Source organism: Scylla paramamosain, chromosome 14 (genome assembly GCF_035594125.1).
Source record: "Scylla paramamosain isolate STU-SP2022 chromosome 14, ASM3559412v1, whole genome shotgun sequence".
Classification (NCBI taxonomy): domain Eukaryota; kingdom Metazoa; phylum Arthropoda; class Malacostraca; order Decapoda; family Portunidae; genus Scylla; species Scylla paramamosain.
In genome coordinates, this window is record NC_087164.1 from 16,120,672 (window position 1) to 16,130,157 (window position 9,486).

The 9,486-nt window shown below is 37.8% G+C and overlaps 1 long non-coding RNA gene across 1 annotated transcript in view; it reads left to right on the forward strand.

Moving 5' to 3' along the window:
• Positions 1-8,635, forward strand: part of LOC135106696 (uncharacterized) — a 95,914-nt gene extending 87,279 nt beyond the window's left edge. The window contains exon 3 of the long non-coding RNA XR_010271416.1: positions 7,697-8,635. This is a non-coding gene — a long non-coding RNA (uncharacterized LOC135106696). The remainder of the gene's footprint in view (positions 1-7,696) is intronic.
• The last annotated feature ends 851 nt before the right edge of the window (positions 8,636-9,486 follow it).

Genomic DNA, 9,486 nt, shown 5'->3' on the forward strand with positions numbered 1-9,486 from the left:
TGTAATCCTGGCCAGGGCGGAGTTTATCCTGGCCATGTTACCGCCTTTTGCCAACCCAGTATTTGTTTGTGTATTCTCTTAATTGTTTATTTTAAGGCGATTCATCTTTTAGGGATAGGAACAGTTTTGCCTTTAACTTCCAGGGTTTTACTTTTTATTTTTTTTTTATCTCTTTTAAAATCAGTATGTGTTGTTTTCCTCGTCAGTTCACACCGCTAAAGGCACAGTGCAAAATGTTTACAAGTACGTAAAGGAAAGAAAAGAGGGAATAAAAGGGCCTTCCGGTTTCTAGTGTAGTATAGCATTATGTTTAGTAACGGCTGTAGAACAAAAAGAAAAGCATCGAATAGTATGCGATTAAAACAAGGTGTGCCAAATAGCAGTCTAAGGATTAAGACATTCCTCTACCCCTATTTATGGCTGTGATATAAGAGAGACAGCTTTGGTTGTACACTGAACTAGCGAGATGGAAGAATACTGCCGCTTTATTCTCTGTGCATTGACTGAATTACTCATCTCTTCCTTGCCTTTTATGTCTTGTTTAGGTGTTTTCCTTCCCCTTTTTTTCAGACTTCTCTTTATGCCTTTTTGTTTTTTATATCTATATTTTATTTTTCTTTCAGTTAAGCATTATTCTTTGCTTCACTTTGTGTTATCTTATGCCCTTTGTTATACAACTTTTATCGTTTTTATCAGTTTTATTTTTCTGTCTCTAGTGTTCATTGCTTGCTGTTTTGCGAGTTCTTTTTGTGATGAAAATTTCTACATAATTTCTTTTGCTATTAAACATATTTATGAGATAAGCATAAAGGAGGAAAACAGATGTAATTAATTAAATTGAGACTCGTTAAGTTAAAATGAAATTTAGTATCCATTTTCCTTTTTTTTTATTTTCTTGTTAAACTCTAAAATCATGTCCGTGGAAAAATAAATAAATAAAATAGATAAATAAATTTTTATTCCGCTTATCGGAAGGAAGAGCTTACGTATGTGTGTATAGAAGGAGGGATACGTATGTGAGGTACGCAAAATCCCATTGTACGTAAGTATCATATAACTAGCTCTTTGTATGGGGTGCATAAACATCACACGAAAGCCACTGGACCCTTTTAGTACATGCTGCTGCTGTTGCTACTCTTCAGTTGTATACTTTTGTGGTAAGAAATAGTGCGTCAACAAGGCAAGGAGATAAGTTTTTTGCGTGTGTTTTTCATATTGTGGATAGAAAACATTAACACACGTACACTGAGAGAGAAACGTATCGCGTGAACTTCTATAGAACATTTTTGGGAAACGGCCTGGTGATGAATGGGGCAGAGGGATGAAGAAAAGAAAAGGAAAACAGGTAGGAGGCACCGCACGCGAAGAAAGAGAGAAGTGTTGGTTCGCGGAAAGAGATGTGACAAAGAAAACCAACCGGGAGTATTGTCAGCGGGTGTCTGTTAGAGAACGTTTCCGTCTACACCGTGTTATGAGATGACATGGAGGTGTCAGTAAGTTAGCAAGTTCCGATTATCAAAAGTATTGCCTTTGCATTTCTATTTATGAAATGAAACGGCGGTCACGATTTGGTCAGATTTATTTTTACTTTTATACTTATTTTACTGTTATTTTCGTTTTTTTTTTTTTTCACCATGAAGTGTTAGGAAAAGGGTGACGTCCTCAGTTTCCCCTATGTACCCCTGTTTTTCCCCCTTTATGTCGTCTCCTGGGAGTGATGTTAGGCTTAAGAATCCTACTCTCTCCAGCCTAGCTTTTATTGCCCTAACTTGGAAGGAGAGCCGTGGGCGTGGGCCGTACAGTATTTACCTGCTGGAGGCGGTTACCGATTTTTCTGGGTGAGAGACGACCAACACCAACTTGAGCCTCGAGGAAGGAAATTTTTTTATCTCTCTCTCTCTCTCTCTCTCTCTCTCTCTCTCTCTCCCTCTCTCTCTCTCTCTCTCTCTCTCTCTCTCTCTCTCTCTCTCTCTCTCCAAGAAATATTAAGACGTGCAGCTGTTTGGTGGTGCTGAGGTGTTTGATTTTTCGTCTCTCCTTACTGCACGGCTGTCATGTGGCTAATCTATTTGGAGGATTGCACAGCGCCCCATGTACGAGTACACATCCGCGGACTAGGAACGTAATTTATTTGAAGTGATACATGTTTATAATCCTGCTGTTCATCATTAAAAGATTAATTAATAACTGTTGCCTACTTGTCACACACAGTATGGTGACCTGATTTAAGAAAATAATGACGATACGATGGTGGTTGTGACTGATTATGACGACGTTAAAGAGGAGTAGTGGAGGCAATGATGGTAACAAGTGATGATTCAAATCCACATTAAGAAGTTATGACAATATACTGCTATAGGAGCCATAATGATAGAGGTGTTAATGGTATATCTTCATGCTAAAACTTCGCTCCTGGTAATCCCATGCACAGGAGGTTGTGTTGTATTGACGCACCGGCCCCTGCCAGCTTGCAGTAGGTGCTCCAGCAGGGTGGAATGGAGAGAAATGTTTGTATATTTATTGAAACAAAGAGGAGAGAAGGGAATTGCTTGCATTACTCAGAAAATAGTGTAAATTTTTCCTAAGGTATCCGGTAGTAATGAGCTGATTTTTTTCAACGTTAGTAACGAATATTATTTGCTCATCTAGCTGAGCATAATTAATTTCGATTGTTTGATTTAATGTGTTTACGTGATAACATTAGTGAATATTTCCCGGAAGCCTCTCTGTAATGTTTATGTAATTAGTAAAATGAAATACAGGGGAGAAATGAGAAGGTGAACATATTAGAAATGCATTCCCATGATTCGTTATAAAAAGCTTAAATATTTGAAGCGGAACCATTTTTCGTGATTTAATGCATGACAGTGACATGGATTAACACGAACTAGCATGAATGGATCACCGGGTACATGGCGAGGCAGGGGTGATAAGGTGAGATGCGTGACATGTGCGAAATACTGATGTGCCAAAATCTGTGAAACATTAACATATACAAAAAGAGGATATGGTGAAGAGATACATATAGACGTGGAGATGGAGGTGCCTGGACATATTGAAGTGTACATGTGAGAGGTTCTTGGGAACTAAAAAAAGAAAACCGTATTTGCGTTTAAGAATAAGAGGATTACTTGGAGTGCCTGCTGTCCTTTCATCCGGCAACGGCAACTGGTGAGCAGCTGTTGTTCCCTTCTCTCCAAAATATCAGTTTGACTTGTTTTCTTGTAACATATAAAATAATAATAGGGTTTAAGGCATTTCGTTCAGTATGATACTACAACGCAGCATTGAAATAGATAGTAATATATAACGCACTTAATAACAAATGTTTGTCGATTACTTATTCATACTCGAGGCTCTTATGCTACAAAGGATTATGAGAAGCACAAGAAGACAGGACTGTTTACCGAGCTTGTCAAAATACAGAATTTGCTACTACAGTATGAGACTAAAGCTCAAGTGAATATAAGCTGAGAGATTCTGTTCAGAGCGGAACAGTATTACCACTGAACAAAACGGAGACACAAGGGGATATATGTAATGTGCAGCGTGATATTTCCTCCTTTGCAAGTCCTTTTGCAAGAGTCTCTCGCGCCCCGTCAAGAAAGAGTCGAGGGCGTGACTGTGGCGGGCGATGCAAGTCAGGTTCTTTTCCCTGACTGTTGAACCTCGTAAAAAAAAATTCAAGAAACGTAAATTCGCTATTTTTTCTTGAGTTGGTATTCTTTGTTACTGCGTTGTGCGCTGTGGAATTCAGAAAGCCTGTAACTTCCCGGGAGAGGTAAATAAAGAATGACTGTAACAAGTTTCCGTGAAGTGATTGTTAATCGTGTTGAGATTTAAGTATGCTACTGTTGTTTCGTACTTCTGTATGTTCTATATTCTTTCAAACTGGATCGATTGGAGACAATTTAGGCTTGTCTGCTTTCACTCTTATAGCCTGTTGAGCCAGCAGTGAATAGCAGTGGGACTTGATTAGAGGAGTTATGATACATGTAAAGACCCCGTAGTAGTTGTTCGTGCGTGTGTGTGTGTGTGTGTGTGTGTAAGAGAGAGAGAGAGAGAGAGAGAGAGAGAGAGAGAGAGAGAGAGAGAGAGACGTCGCTCCCCCCCCAAAAAAAAAAAAATATATATATATATATATATATATATATATATATATATATATATATATATATATATATATATATATATATATATATATATATATATATATATATATATATATATATATATATATATATATATATATATATATATATATATATATATACACACACACACACACACACACACACACACACACAAGTGGTCTGCATCACGGGTGTATCTGCAACCCACTTTTCTGCCAGCCTTGTCACGTCGCAGCTCGCGTCTCACGCGCGTGGGATGAGTGTCAAGCAGCGCCTAATAAAGCACCAATGAGAGTAAATCTAGCTTCATTAAGGTGTCAGGCGTTACTGCAGAGATATGGCCCAACCTTGAGAAAAATTTTTGTTTATTTTGTATCCGTCCTCCTGCCGCTGAGGCCACAACACTATGCAACTCAGTGCCGACCCCAAGCACAGATAAAGGCATGGGTAAAGAACAGCACTCGGCGTAAAATCTTTGTTAGACTTTCATGTGGACCTAATCCTCTGTAGTTTCTCCTAACAAGCGGACACATGCAAATAATTTAACCTGTCTGTTTTTTGTTTTTTTTTGTCAGTGCCTTTTTGACTTCTTATGTTTCGCATAATGCCAAATTTATCTGTCTCTCTTCTAAACTGTATCCGCTTATATAATAATGTTACATTTCGTATGCATGCCTCATCTTAGCACTTGCGCCGTTCCTCTCGCTGTCCTTGTGTTAGGCACGTGATCGCTGAACGGTCATTCGTACCTCGGAGCTGCAGCTTGAAGCACGGCAGCGGAAGACAAAGGACCTGATCGAATTCGTGAAGGAAACAAAAGAGATTATCAGTGAGGTGGCAGCCTTGAAAGAGAGGAAGGCTCTCAGGGAACCTCGGTGTGATTATACCCTCCCTTGAAAACTAGGAAATCGGTATTTTTTTAAATATTTTTTCTTTTTCTTTCGCTGTTGAAATAATAGTAAATATAATAGTAGTAATAAAGCTTCAATAAGAACAATATCAAGTGATAATAACAACAACAACAACAACAACAACAACAACAACAACAACAACAACAACAAACTCAAGCACCCGATTCACAGGTGTTTTCATGTTTTAGTTTAATTTCTTTCTACAGCAGACGTGTAAGAAAATACTAATTGCCCTGGAGGAGAAAAAAAAGGACCTACTCTAAATGCAAATGACAGACCTTGAGGATCTGGCTGAGTGGGGATAAGAATTCCTGTGTCGTTGTTTTTCTGGAGAGTACGAGTAGGAAGGAAAGTTGGGAGTTAAGGACGAAATACCTTCAAGGAGGAAAGGTAGGGTTCGTCTCTTTGTATATGTGGCTTTGTTATTTTCCTTAGTGAGTGTCGAGGTGAGAGAGAGAGAGAGAGAGGACACGTGTATTGCAGGTTTTCGTGACTCTCTCTCTCTCTCTCTCTCTCTCTCTCTCTCTCTCTCTCTCTCTCTCTCTCTCTCTCTCTCTCTCTCTCTCTCTCTCTCTCTCTCTCTTTTTTTTTACGAAGCTCTTTTTCTGTCTTGTTTACGTGAAGTGGGCTGTAAGAAAAATCGGTTTCTTATTTCGATTCTTTATAATCTTTCTCGTTCCTCTTTTACGATTTGTTACCGTCGTGGCGCACCCGTTGCCCTCCTGGGGTTCACTGTGTACGAGTATGTTGAATGGGTGCTGTGAAAAATTACAGTTCTAATATAAAATCGTCATCATTTCCATAATTTCACTAATATGAAAGACGATTAATCATTCACGAGAGAGCTTTCATAATATTTATAAGTCTGCAGATTAGGTGAATAGCAGGAGAGAGAGAGAGAGAGAGAGAGAGAGAGAGAGAGAGAGAGAGAGAGAGAGAGAGAGAGAGAGAGAGAGAGAGAGAGAGAGAGAGAGAGAGAGAGAGCAATAAAACTTCGGACTTGTATGACTGGCAGGAGAAATAATAATTAAGTTAGCTAATAATTATCACTATGTAGCACGATTTTTGTCTGACAAGCAGGTGTTATTTTCCAACTCTTTTCATTACAAAATAATAGAAAATCTCCATTATTCCTTTCAGACTTTTGCTTTTAAGGCTTTTATAATGATTTTTTTTTGCCCCAAAATAGCTAAATTTCACCATTTTTCAAAATGCTGTTACAGAGAACTTTCTTTGCTCTTGTCTTGATGAATCGACCACATACTCGTATGTAGCAGAATGCATCTGAAGAATGATTGCAGCCTCTTGATGCCATTTCACGACTTGTGATGTGTCTTCTCAGGCAGCCAAAGAAGAACTTATTAGTGGTCTGCAAGCCCCTACTTTTATATTGTCAAGCAGTATTCTAGGATATTCTTAGTCTTTCTAGAATGTGTTCCAGAATGTTCTCAATCTTTCTAGAATATTCTTGAACCTACTTTAGAATATTCTGAATCATTCTCAAATTTTTGTAGATTCTAGAAAATTATTGATACTTCTACATATTTATACTGTATTCTAGAAGGTTCTAGAATATTTTGGAAATTTTTACATTGAATAGAATGTTTTAGAAACTTCTAAAAGTGTCTGGTAGAACATTTTGGAAGATTTGAGATTTCTGAAATGTAAGCAAATTCTTCTAAATATGAAAAATTTCTTGCTAGATTTAGTCAGTTCAAGAATGATCATATTAAAATTAAAAATCTTTTGAATACCTTATATTCTTTTTTTCATTGTTTTAACTTATTTGCAACATTTCAAAAGCAATTAGATAAGCAATTGAGATTTTGCAAAAGTCTTTCCCTGACATGAAAACCAATAGTAACCCATACTATAATGAAATAAGGCAAAAATGTAATTCAGTGTTCTAACCACAAAAGCAAAGTTTTAAGATCAAAATATTTTTTTTTTTTTAGATGGAATTAACGAAAATTATGGTTTGGAACCGAGGACAAGACAAAAGTGAAATTTTGTTAGATAGTGTTATTGGTGGAAGAACAGTAATAGTACTCCTTGAAGCATACATGAGCAGAGTCAAGAATTTTGTATATGGAGTTGCTTGAAGATTGAATTTGATAGGCATGCAGTACATACCCGTAGTATAACACACACACACACACACACACACACACACACAAACACAATAACAGTGAACGTAGACAATCTTCTTTCGTTATAAATCATTTTGGTTCGATTCTTATATGACACGTTTCAACACTTTTTCTACATTTTTTGTGATGTATTGTTATTTGATAATAACTCACATGGAGGGAGACGAGCCAAGTAGGACAGTAAAAAATAAAATAAAAAGGGGAATGGTGAAATATTACTCGATTTCCACTCAACGAAATGGTGATAGGAAAAAAATATATAATTTCCTTCACCTATGTACTTTCCTCTCTATTCATCATGTGAGTGTGTTGTGTGTGTGGGCGTAAGGAAGTTCAAGTAGATCAGTTATTTACTGTATCTATTAATGCTATTTGTCTGTCTTTTAAATGGTTCCTAATTACCTACATAGTTCATAATTGCTTGCAATTTTCGTTTTATCATCACCATCATCACCATTATCCTCACATTCGATTAATCCACTGCTTACTACTACTGCTACAGCAACAACATGAAAAACAACCAGCAGCAAGAGCAACAGCAACAACAACAACAGCAACAACAACAACAACAGCAACAACAACAACAGCATCAACAACAACAGCAACAACAACAACAACAACAACAACAACAACAACAACTACTACTACTACTACTACTACTACTACTACTACTACTACTACTACTACTACTACTACTACTACTACTACTACTACTACTACCACTACTACTACTACCACCACCAAGAATATACACCCAAAGGTCTCATCTATGACATTTCTCACCCCCTGAAAGAAGAAAAAAAATAGCTTCCTGTACAAACATCTTCAAGTTTTGTGGCCATGAAGGGAGACTTATATACGTCTATTATTTCCTGTCCTTTTTAGGGGAGAGTAGCAATATGGGGAGATGGAAGAGGAGGAGGGGGAGGAAGGTGCAATGGTCGGTCAGGTCAGAGGCAGGTCAGGTCACAATGGTTTAAAGGCGACGACGTATTTTGAAGGTGGTGGTGGTGGTGGTGGTGGTGGTGATGGAGGGATGTGGAAAAAGGAAGTAGGAAGGAGTGATGGTGGGTGGATGTGGGATGGGGTAAATGGAGTGGAAAAAAAGAAAACAAATAAAAAGAAAAGTTGTTGCTATATTGTGTGAGGGAAGAAAGGAGCCGTCTGGAAACTGTTTCCTTCCTTTCTTTGAATCACGTCTTTCCTTTCTCCTTTCTTTCCCTTTTTTTTCCTCTTCCCTCTCTCTGCCTCGCCGTACCTCCCGCCGGGCCTGGCAATCTAAAAGGGAGAATTATAAGAATATGGTACTTTTCTCTCCGTTATTATTCGTTATGTTCCCTCCCTTCATCTTGATTTGCCTCCCCCTCGCCTCCCCTCGCCTGGCCTCGCCTCCCTCCACGGCCCAAGAAGAAGAGAATTAGTAAAATGTACACCTTATGTTCTTTTGTTTATTCTTTATATTCTTAATCTTATTTTGCTTTTTTTCTATCGAATGTACAATTGTTTTCGAAAATTGTGTGTATATATACTTTAATGAATTTTGGTTATGTATTGTTATCATATCTTAGATGTTTTTTTTTTTCCAGTACAGGAGATGAATAAATAAAAAAAAGTTTATTTATCTCCGTGAACTTTATTCATATGATAAAGGAGAATTCTTTTCTCATGTGATGTTTACATACATATATTTTTTCTTCTAGTATTCTATTTTTTGTTAAGTGTTTCTGGTAAAATGCTCCTGTTATTCTAGTATTTTCACTCCTTGATTTTCTTGCTGAGAGACACTTGTGTAATCTTTGTTCTTTCTCGTTTTTCCCCCGGCTCTCAACTTTTTATTTGCATTTCTGTGTTTGAAGCTTCGTGTCTTCATTAAACTCACACTTCGTTCTCCTGTCCACCCTGAATAAAACAATTGTGCTTTACTTTCTTTTAGCCCCTTTGGCAGTTTAGTTTCTTTTACTCATTTTCACTTGCGTACAAAAGTTTGAAAAATTTACACACCCTCTCTTTCTTGCTACATTTCCTGTGCTCTCCTCTCCCCCTCTTCTCTTCCCTCCTTCCTTTTACAGGTTTTCGTTCAACAGCTTAGTATTTTCCCACTGATTTTACTATTTACCCTAAAAATACTAGATACCAACTCTCTCTATCCCTCTCTCTCTCTCTCTCTCTCTCTCTCTCTCTCTCTCTCTCTCTCTCTCTCTCTCTCTCTCTCTCTCTCTCTCTCTCTCTCTCTCTCTCTCTCTCTCTCTCTCTCTTCCTCCTGTTCCTGCATCGCTTGGCTGTCCCTTCAGA